This window comes from Ahaetulla prasina, chromosome 1 (genome assembly GCF_028640845.1).
Source record: "Ahaetulla prasina isolate Xishuangbanna chromosome 1, ASM2864084v1, whole genome shotgun sequence".
In the NCBI taxonomy this organism is placed as follows: domain Eukaryota; kingdom Metazoa; phylum Chordata; class Lepidosauria; order Squamata; family Colubridae; genus Ahaetulla; species Ahaetulla prasina.
This window is the reverse complement of record NC_080539.1, coordinates 105,617,819-105,630,291: the sequence shown is the minus strand read 5'-3', so window position 1 is coordinate 105,630,291 and position 12,473 is coordinate 105,617,819.

The following is a 12,473-nucleotide window of genomic DNA, read 5'->3' as shown; positions in this document are numbered from 1 at the left end:
GTGTAAAATTGGAAGTGTCTTGGCGACGTTTCGACGAAGTCTCAAACCAAAGACCTATATACAAACACCCGTGAAAACCTCAGAAAACATATATATATATATATATATATATATATATATATATATATATATATATATATATATATATATATATATATATATATATATATATAGGTCTTGGTTGTTGGGTTTTCTCCCGTGTAAAATTGGAAATGTCTTGGCAACGTTTCGACGAAGTCTCATTCGTCATCTTCAGGCTTCAACTTCGTGCTTCTGGGAGCAATGTGTGATCGAACAAATATATATATATTTGTTTTCTGAGGTTTTTGCGGGTGTTTGTATGTAGGACTTTGGTTATTTGGGTCCAATCAGAGCACAGCCAAGCTCCCATCCAATCAGTTCAAACCCCCACTAGCAGTTAAAAAGGAAGAAACAGCTGCAATCACACATTGCTCCCAGAAGCACGAAGCTGAAGCCTGAAGATGATGAATGAGACTTCGTCGAAACGTTGCCAAGACATTTCCAATTTTACATGGGAGAAAACCTGAACAACCAAAGACCTACACACACACACACACACACACACACACACACACACACACACACACACACACATATATATATATATATATATATATATATACCATCTACGATTTTCCAATGGAATTATTTTGTTTGCACTGAAATGCACTGCAGTGATTTGAGAGTTCACATTTGTACCCAACCTTGTTTGTGTAACTGAATCATGAACTGTAGCCCATATAAACCTCTTAAATTCATTATTTAATAAATTATATATGTTATAAGTAATACTGTTTTGGAATATGGCAAATTCAGTATTAAAAATAGTATTGGCCAATAAATGAACGTAAAATATATAATATTCTTTGATAGCAAACATCTCACTGCATAATATTATTCTTACCTTTATGACATTGTATATATCTATGTTTCTGGGCATTTGCAGAAACTAACTTACAATGAAAAAATACTGGATTTTATTTTGATTGTTTTAAATATAAGTATATACATGTTTAGAATGTGAAATCACAACTGCCAGTTTTTTAGCTGATGTTGGCCTTCATATGCATCATGTTTCTTAGAAGAATCAAGGATGTCATAATGTATTGGCATAATATATGTGATATTATTATTATTATTATGGCTGGTTGGTTACACTATTGGCTATATGTTTAGACTGGATTTGGTATTTTTATCCACTTGTCCAGTCCTTCTCAAGTCATATGTTGTTGTTTTAGGGTGTTAAAGATATCATTGCAGGAAGCAAGCTGGTCCAATAATGCTGCCTTTTGAAATTAAATTATGTGTGGGTAATCTGCATTTAGATTCACAGTCTAAGGCTGGTGAAAACAATTCAAGACCTAACCAAGGGCATGAGAATTATTAAGGTGGTGCCTAAGAATACAGGCAGTTCTAAGCAGAGTAGTTATTTGTAAAAGTAGAGTGTTTAGGTCTGATAAATTCAATGTTGCCAGATATTGATGAAGTCCTTTAGCTATCATTCCAAGGGCCCAATCACAATTGGTGTAATAGCAGATTTGTTTTTCTATAAGCATTCAACTTCAATCTGCAAATCCCAATATTTTGTTATTTTTTTCAAATTGTTCTTCCATGTCTCTCTCTGTGTGTATATGTCTAATTGGTGGTACTTAGTGATTATCGTTGTTGTTGTTGTTGTTGTTGTTATAGTTATTCACGATGGGCATTTTAAATGGTATTTACCAAATATGGTATAGATTGAATTGAATTGTACTGTGTTCTGCCACTAGTCTTTTGATTATGGCAGTTTAAAAACTGAAGCAATCAGCAAGTAAATAAATAATACAGCATGAGAAGTGCAGAGAACTTTCTAACCAATAGTAGGAAAGCTGGTGAAGGAATAAGAAATATTGGACATGTACATTTAGGAGCCAAATTACTCCTTCCATTAACATGGATAGGGGAATACACAAATTTAAACTGAAATTATTGGTGACCCCTGTCACTTAAAAACACTGAGATATCAGCTAAGCCTAAGTACCCCTTTAGGGTAAGTGTCTTCAGATGTTTCACTCTTTCAATCTAGATAAGCATCCTGCAATGCATTCTGGTCTGGGAACCTTATGTACAAAATGCTTACAGGCATCTCTAAATAAATGCCTTTCTATTTACACAATAATGTCTGCAATTAGACTAATGTGTGTACCAAACAAAACAAAAATCTTTAAAAAGAGCAGTAAATAATTATATATGTGCTGTGGAAATAACCTTGTGGAGAATTTGTATTATCATTGTTCTGATTTCTTTAGAAATAAGAACTTTACACATGCCCTGAATTAAAAGAAAAATATAGCGAATAAGAAATTGGCTGGGATGATGATTTTCCGGGAGGGCATTACGAAAAAAATTAGTACAATTGCGGAGGCTGCGGCCTACGTGGAGGAACACAAAGCCCTCCTGGATTTAGATGACCCAGGAATTGAAGAAGGGGAGGTTATAGACCATGGGGCGGAGGCGGCTGCCGCTGTTGCGGCCCTGGAGTTGGGTCAGGCTGAACCCAGAGTTCTGAGATCCAAAACTAGGAAGTGACAAAGATATTTGGTATTGTGTTGGTTTTCCTTATTCTCTTTCGTATGATATTCTGATTATTCTTGACCCTTCCTTATTGTGTAAGATTGAAACTTAGCTACTTCGTATCACCTGCTTGCCATATGGCTGTTGTATGTGTTTAAAATTTTGAGTAAAATTCTTATCATGTATAAGAAAAATGAAAATTTACCATACCTGATATGTATTTGCATAAATTTTTTTTTGACCAATAAAAACTTTTTATAATAAAAAAAAAGAAATTGGCTGGGAAAGTTTTCTGTCTGGGACCATACCTGGAAATCTACAGTAGGTGAGAAGGCCCAAAGCAACTGAACTTACCTAAAAATGTGTGGTGATACAAGTAACTGCAGCAAGAACGTTGTGGCTTGGAAGAACATTTTTAATCTTTCTAACTCAACATAAAGATGGAAAGAAATTATATAGCTGGGCTTGAGACTCTGTCGTACTCTTCTGTCTTTACATCTGTAAAACAACAAGACAATTCTCTTAAAAATGATCAGAATGGGGCCAAATTTGGGGTGGTGGGAGGACACAGCAAAATAAAGTTTTGAGTTTGAAAAAGAACCAGATCTGGGTGGGCACTAGAAAGAAAAACATTCCTGAAATAAATTCCCCAGGGCACATATCCCAATTCCCATGGACAGAAAACTTCTTGTGCCTATCCTATATGGGTGGGGGTGGGAAATGATAGAGGAGAGAAGGAGGAATGGCTCTTGTGCTTATCACTCAAATGACTGAATGGGACTGAAGATGAGTTTTGATATTATGCATTGAATAACTATACCAGGGGTGAAATCCACCACCACCAGATGGATTCGTAACTGACCAACCACACTCAACGTGTAGTCCTCAACGGAACTACATCCACATGGAGGGAAGTATGCAGTGGAGTACCCCAAGGCTCTGTTTTAGGCCCAGTACTCTTCAACATCTTCATCAATGACTTGGACGAGGGGATAGATGGGGAACTCATCAAATTTGCAGATAACACCAAGCTGGCAGGAATAGCCAACACTCCAGAAGATAGGCTCAAGTTACAGAAAGATCTTGACAGACTTGAACATTGGGCACTATCTAACAAAATGAAATTCAACAATGAAAAAAGTAAGGTTCTACATTTAGGCAAAAAAAACAAAATGCACAGGTACCGTATATGTGGTACCTTGCTCAATAATAGTACCTGTGAGAGGGATCTTGGAGTCCTAGTGGATAAACATTTAGATATGAGCCAGCAGTGTGCAACAGCTGCTAAAAAAGCCACCACAGTTCTGGGTTGCATAAACAGAGGGATAGAATCAAGATCACGTGAAGTGTTAGTGCCACTTTATAATGCCTTGGTAAGGCCACACTTGGAATATTGCATCCAGTTTTGGTCGCCACGATGTAAAAAAAATGTTGAGACTCTAGAAAGATTGCAGAGAAGAGCAACAAAGATGATTAGGGGACTGGAGGCTAAAACATATGAAGAACGGTTGCAGGAACTGGGTATATCTAGTTTAAAAAAAAGAAGGACTAGGGGAGACATGATAGCAGTGTTCCAATATCTCAGGGGTTGCCACAAAGAAGAGGGAGTCGGGCTGTTCCCCAAAGCACCTGAGGGTAGAACAAGCAGCAATGGGTGGAAACTGATCAAGGAAAGAAGCAACTTAGAACTAAGGAGAAATTTCCTGACAGTTAGAACAATTAATAAGTGGAACGACTTGCCTGCAGAAGTTGTGAATGCTCCAACACTGGAATTTTTAAAGAAAATGTTGGATAACCATCTGACTGAGATGGTGTAGAGTTTCTTGCCTAGGCAGGGGGTTGGACTAGAAGGCCTCCAAGGTCCCTTCCAACTCTGTTGTTATATTATATTATATTAATCCAGCAGGTTCTGACAGGTTCTGGAGAACCAGTAGCGGAAATTTTGAGTAGTTTGGAGAACTGGCTGGTCCCAGAGTGGGGTGGGAATGGGGATTTTGCAGTATCCTATCCCTACCACACCCACCAAGCCATGTCCACCAAGCCACATCTACCAAGTCACGCCCAGAGAAATGGTAGTTAAAAAATGTGGATTTCACCACTGCTCTATACCAGTTTTCTTGTCATGAAAACCACCATATGTAATGGTTGTGCATAGAAAGGGGGCCTTTACACATATGGTTGTACAACCTCCACGTGAACTAGAAGTAAGCAGCAGAGCTATTCAATGTGACTCTGCACACCTATTTTTTGCTTCTGAATTAATTCATTGCTTATAAACAACTCTTCTACTAAAATAAGTGTGGCTTAAATTGTAACTGAATATTACAGCATACAAAGCAAGACCATCCAACACCTCAAGCAAAATAAAGTCAGTCAGGACAAATAATAATATTGAACTGAAATTTTAGAAAGGGAAGTCCTGATATCTCTTAAGGCCAAAATCCAGAGGGTTACCTTAAGCTTGACCAGAGGGATTCTCTTCCTCCTTTGAACTCCAGATTCCTGAATAATAGTATAAATTGGTGTTTTTAAGACTCCTGTCAATCTCAAAAATAGTCTGATAAGTTGCGCCAAAAGTTACCATCTGACAAACACAGCTCCAAATCTGTCTGGGTCATCCCAAATTCATGTCATAGTTAGAATAGAATAGAATAGAACAGAACAGAACAGAACAGAATAGAATTTTTATTGGCCAAGTGTGATTGGACACACAAGGAATTTGTCTTGGTGCATATGCCTAAATGTATCCAACATGAACAATAACTCAGCCTTCTGTGTCTGATTTCCAAGTCATGAATTGGGTACCATCCTTGTCTCTACTTTCCTTCCTTCTGTTTTTACGCACATTGCCCTCCATTTTAAAGTTTGCTATACCCATAGCACAGTATTGTGCTCAGGACTGAGTATACTTGCCATAACATTAAAAAGGATTATCTGACCGTATGGCTTCAAAAGCTATCCTATGCTACATTTACATGCTACACACATGAAGGGGCATTCTCCTTCAGCATGAAGTATTCATCTGGCATGCTTTGAGATATCCAAGAGTTGTAATAATCATTTCTGATAAAGCAAAGTGTCTATAAACATCTGATCATCTGAAAAATACACTGAAATTAGTATCAGGACAATCATGTATAGAGTTACATTGAAAAAGGGTGCTTATTTGCATCAGAGGCTGTTAAGCCCTTGATTGTGCCTTTTCCAGCTCAGCTTATTGTGAGAATCCTGACAATAATTCCAGCAATTCCTTTATTACCATTTTACAGGAGGATAACTAAGAAAAGCACCAACTCTAGCATAGGTTGATATAGTTCCTTAAGCAGTTTTAGGAGAAATATATAAAGAGAGACCAGTTAAGTCCAGATTCTTTCCAGGTGATAAAGGAGCCATAGAAACTACCAAACATGTCTTACTGTATTGTTCATTTTATGCTGACACTCTGTATGACCCGCAAATTCCACACAAATATCCTGGTTACTTTGATCAGTTCCATTTAAACCTTTTGCTTTCAAATTTAAATGACTATTTCCTTAAGGGCAGACAAATTCTGCTTTGTAATATGTAAGATGCACAGCAGTTTGGATGACAAATCTGTTTACCTACCTAACTAACCAATATCAATTTTACGCAACCAAGTGTTTTTTACAGATTGGTCATTGACCACAATAAAGATTATAGTCTACTCTACAGGAGGATAAAGAAAACTTCTCAAATGTCTGGTTCCAAGTTATGGTGACTGACACCTTTCCCATGGTGTCTTTCAAATTTTGATCAAAGGAGACAAATTCATTGTGTATCTAATCACACTTGGCCTTGCCTTGCCTGCTCATACTTTTCTTTAGCAATAGGCTGAAGAAAACATTAGATCCAGGAGGCAATTCAGAATAACTTTTTAAAGCCATCAGTGAGCCAACTTGTACAACAGAGGAATCAAGCTAGCAAGAGCCAGCTGCAGTATAGCACCCTACAACTAAACTGAAATTCCTTCATTCCTTGCCTGATTTATTTGATGAAATCTGATGGATTTAAATCCTTCAACACTCGGTATGAATGGATATCAAGGAATTCCCCAAAGATCATTTCTGGGGAGATTGGAGAAGCTATAAAATGGACAGTCCCTCTTCTGGAAAACAACTGTCCTTTCATAGACAATTGTACTAATTTCATGGGCAAATTGAAAGCTTACCAAGTTTGCATTATTATTTAGTTCAATCTTCTACTCACATTTCAGCATTTCAGTCCTCATATAGCTACTATCCCCACCTGTTGCCAGACTCTCCATCCTCCTTGAGGTTTTGCATTTTCAACAGTAACTTTACCAGCTTTTTAAACAACAGCTGGATCTTCTCAAGGCTTCCTACAAGCAAGATGCTGACTGTCATTGGCAAGATGACCTTCCTATTTCTGCTGGGATATGGCTTTCTGCTACGTTCCACGCTCCAAGAAAATTGATGGTCAGCTAACTTTCCTCTTCAACTCCCACCTATGATAAAAAATATAGTTGGTTTTATCCCAACCCCTTCTGGACCTTGAATGCTTTCCATGAAACTTACATTCCTAATCCAATTCCACTCCAGTCTGAGAAGAAGAATTTAAGGTAAAATCTATTTTGGATTCCCACTACAAGAGCAATTGGAATTGAATAGATTAATTTAAGACTAAAACATATGAAGAATGGTTGCAGGAACTGGGTATATCTAGTTTAATGAAAAGAAGGACTAGGGGAGATGATAGCAGTGTTCCAATATCTCAGGGGTTGCCACAAAGAAGAGGAAGTCAAACTGTTCTCCAAAGCACCTGAGGGTAGAACAAGAAGCAATGGGTGGAAACTAATCAAGGAAAGAAGCAACTTAGAACTAAGGAGAAATTTCCTGACAGTTAGAACAATTAATCAGTGGAACAACTTGCCTGCAGAAGTTGTGAATGCTCCAACACTGGAAATTTTTAAGAAAATGTTGGATAACCATTTATCTGAAATGGTGTAGGGTTTCCTGCCTGGGCAGAGGGTTGGACTAAAAGACCTCCAAGGTCCCTTCCAACTCTGTTGTTGTTGTTGTTGTTGTTATTAACTTTGATGATCAAAGAAAGAGAAGGTTAAGAATATTTTAAGATTTTACTATTGGTTAGCAAAAAGATATAGATAAGCAATTGATCGTTATGTAAGAAAATGGTATAATTAGAATATTGTACTTGTGAAAATAAAACAGAATAGAATAGAATTCTTTATTGGCCAAGTGTGACTGGACACACAAGGAATTTGTCTTGGTACGTATGCTCTCAGTGTACATAAAAGAAAAGATACTTTCATCAAGGTACAACCCTTACAACACTTAATGATAGTCATAGGGTACAAATAAGCAATCAGGAAACAGCTCACAGCCAATCAGTTGAAACCCCCACTAGCAGTTAAAAGGAAGAAACAGCTGCGACCACACATTGCTCCTAGAAGCTTTCGCGGGTGTTTGTATGTAGGTCTTTGGTTATTCGGGTTTTCTCCCACGTAAAATTGGAAGTGTCTTGGCGACATTTTGACAAAGTCTCATTCGTCATCTTCAGGCTTCAGCTTCGTGCTTCTGGAAGCAATGTATGATTGCAGCTATTTCTTCCTTTGTAACTGCTAGTGGGGGTTTGAACTGATTGGGTGGGAGCTTGGCTGTGCTCTGATTGGATGGGGTTTTTTTTGGTGCTAATCTGAGCACAACCAAGCCCCCACCCAAACAGGACACACACCCAGCCAATCAGAGCACAAAAAAACCCCAGCCAATCAGAGCACAGCCAAGCTTCCACCCAATCAGTTCAAACCCCCACTAGCAGTTAAAAAGGAAGAAACAGCTGCAATCACACATTGCTCCCAGAAGCATGAAGCTGAAGCCTGAAGATGACGAATGAGACTTCGTCGAAACGTCGCCAAGACACTTCCAATTTTATGCAGGAGAAAACCCGAATAACCAAAGACCTACATATATATGTGTGTGTGTGTGTGTGTGTGTGTGTGTGTGTGTGTGTGTGTCAATTGGAATATCTAATTCAATGGAAGGGGCATCCAGGTATAGAAAATCACGAGAAATAACAGAAAACACATTCATGTGCTATACCCACACAAACTCTAGACTCTTAAACTGGACTTGCAATCCATCCGCAATACAATGACTATTTTGTTTCCGAAGGGAAAGGAACTCACATTTAAACAACCAGGAGGCAGTAGTGGGCATTACATCATTCAGGAAAACTGATCCATATGAGTTTTGGACAAGGGGATCAAGGGACAAACCTCCGGAAAATAACCATTCCTCCCTTCCCAACTCTTAAATTGGATAGATATTCTCCTATCTCATATTTTCCCCCTTGATCATGTCTGGAGTTGTTTTGACCAAGGAAAAGCTGTCTGGCCAGGAGAATCATGCTGGATTTTCCCATGAAGCCTCCCTCTAATAAGTGGAAATACTTTTTTATCTAGGTTTCTGTACCATACAGTTTCCCCTAAGAAGGAGAGGAAGGGTTCATCTACAGACACCCAGAGAGAAGTGTATTAAGTAAAAACACCCATACTTGCCATGTAGAAGGATGGGTGAAGAATAATCAAGTTTCACTGGAAATATGGGAGAATGAAGGAAAAAGAGATATGGAAGCTTGTTTTCAGTTCAGAAGCAAATAGTTTAAAACAAGGGAGCAACCCATACAACAGATAGTCTTCAAAACAGTTACAGGTACAGGTGGAAGAAAGTGGCCCAAGAATTTACATTCTTAATACAGACCTTAATTGTCTGTAAATGGGGTTTCCATTGGAGACTAGCAGATACTGATTGTTTCCCGATTGCTTATTTGTACTATATGACTATCATTAAGTGTTGTACCTTATGATTCTTGATGAACCTATCTTTTCTTTTATGTACATTGAGATCATATGCACCAAGACAAATTTCTTGTGTGTCCAATCACACTTGGTCAATAAAAAAAATCTATTAATGGCTTTAACTTTCCTATAATAAATTACTTATCAAAAGTTCTTGATTTCATTTTGTGGGTTGTTTCCAATCTGGTTTGCAGAGAGAATCTTGAGGATAGGAATGCAAATAACATCAATGTCCAGTGAACATTTAGCACCAAACCTGGAAAATTCAAAGCCAAGAGACTGTGGGAGAGGAGGAAAGAAGAAACCTAAAGTTTTAAACTAGAACAAGTACTACAAAGATCTGGGGTCTTGTTTTGCAGACAGAAATCAGATGATTATTATGATTTTTATTTTGGTTGTAGGAAATTGAAGGACATGGGAATGCCTAACCTTGAGAAGAAAAAACCTGAGGTAGGGTTTGATAGTAATGTTCAAATACCTGGAAGTTACATAGGAGAATATGAAGATGTGCTTTCTTTCAGCCCAGGGTACAGGACACTAGATAATGGATTTAAGTTACATAAAGGCAGTTTGACAGTAGAACCAACTACCCCAAGAGTTGCTGGATTCTCCTTCCAAGGATTGAAATGGAAGTTAAGCAGTTGTCTGTCTGGGTTGCTTTAATTTAGATCCTGGCACTAAGCAAGGAGTTGAATATGGTTTTAATGAACCTTTCCAATTCTATGCTTTTAAACTAAGTATTTAAGGGAACCAGGTATTTTCTTTCTCCAAAACAAGAAAAAAAAAAACCCTCAGGTTTCAGATGAGGGGAAAAATGCTGCTCGATTATTTCTTTTATTCTTTTGCGTGTAATCCTGAAATATGAGGTTCTTCACATCCTCAAAGGGTGAAGAGGGAGAAGAAGCTAAACACTAAACAGCATCACATCTTCATAAACTGATGGGAACACTGGCACAAGGCAGACACAAAGAAGCACCTGATTATAGCACAAATCCAGTTTGATCCTGCATCTTGAAAAGGATGTATAATGGTTGTAGAGTCTTTGTTGGGGGGAGAGTTTGCAAGCTCTTCCCTGTCATTGCAAAGCAAAGGAGATTTCATTGGGTTCCTAATCCAGATTAGCAAAGCCTGTTTATGTTCTTGGGTAGCCATTCAGTTTTATCTTCCATTCTGACCGATGCAGGCAATCAATAGTGAATTACATATAGGCATATCTTTCAGGATAGGTCATCCACCCAAAAGATTTAGAATGCATGGAATCTATTTTAAACCAGTGGAAAGATTGAAAAATACGATAAAGGGAAGTAAATCTTTCTCTAGCTACCCAAATTGCCTGCCAAAACAGGAAGGTCTTTCCTTGTCCTAAGCAGATTCTTAGAATAAAAGTGATGACAAATATCTGTAATGTAGTCATAAAATAGATGAAACCACTACTAAAATACTCTATTTGACCTCCCATTTACATTTCTTATATTCCAAACCTTGTGCAAATCAGCCCTTCATTCTTAAAACTTGTGCTCGCAAAACTGATTTTATAACTGTATGTGTTTTGTACTTTATAACTTTTATCAGCAAATGTTGCCAATTGCTTTTAATAAGAAATCAGCTGGAAAGGAACAAAAACCTGGCTGCCAGTATCCTGTTATCTAAGGCTCTTTGGCAGGAAGATGGATTTCACTCATTTTCCAGCTGAGTTTTGGCAAGTGATCTTTTCTTTTCCCCAAGTGTCAGTCAATGAAGCCATTCCCTCCTTACTTGCAATTAAACATTTTCCTTTAAGTATACACAAAAACATAAACAATGCATTTCCTGAAGTCTCTCTGGAATAACTTGATCTGATAATCTCTTCTCCATCGCTCCGCTTTACCCAGGGAGAATTTCACAACACATAGTCCAACTATTTGCATTTCATAATGCAAACAGTGCATTTGCTCAAGTATTATGAAGACCAGCGGGTCCAATTCCTTGCCTATTATCTGGTCACCATTTGGTCCAGTCTCAACAGTCTTACATCCCATCAAGTGAGCTGGCAGTCTTCAAACTTGGACTCAAGTTGCAAAATCTGGATTACTGCAATGCTCTCTACATGGGGCTCCCCTTGAGGAGCACCCGGAGGCTCCAGTTAGTTCAGAACGCGGCTGTGCGGGTGATAGAGGGAGCCCCTCATGGCTCCCATGTGACACCTCTCCTGCGCAGACTGCACTGGCAACCTGTGGCCTTCCGGGTGCGCTTCAAGGTTTTGGTAACTATCTTCAAAGCGCTCCATGGCATAGGGCCGGGTTACTTACGGGACCGCCTGCTGCTACCGAATACCTCTCACTGACCCGTGCGCTCTCACAGGGAGGGACTCCTCGGGGTGCCGTCGGCCAGGCAGTGCCGGCTGGCGACACTCAGGGGAAGGGCATTCTCTGTGGCCCCCACCCTCTGGAATGAGCTTCCCCCAGGACTCCGCCAACTTCCTGACCTTCGAACCTTTTGCCGCGAGCTTAAGACACATCTATTTATTTGCGCAGGACTGGACTAGATTTTAAATTCGAATTGGTTTTCATGGGGATTTTATTATTTATATTGTCATTTTTAATTATTCGCCCATTTGTAATAAGTTTTTTAATGGATGTTTTATGTTGTATTTATATGTATATTTTTATCTGGCTGTGAACCGCCCTGAGTCCTTAGGGAGATAGGGCGGTATACAAATACGAAAAATAAATAAATAAATAAAATAATAAATAAAAGCATTCAGCTTCCCTGATATAGTGATACCACAGGCAGGATACATTTTTGTAAAACTGGGTAGCATGGACTTTAACATTTAAACTTAACACAGAGCTCGTAATTGATTTGTTTTTTGTTTTTTTGTTTTTTTGCATTTTTATCCCACCCGTCTCCGAAGACTCGGCTTACACAGTGTTAAGTAATAGTCTTCATCCTATTTGTATATTATATACAAAGTCAACTTATTGCCCCCCCAACAATCTGGGTCCTCATTTTACCTACCTTATAAAGGATGGAAGGCTGAGTCAACCTTGGGCCTGGTGGGACT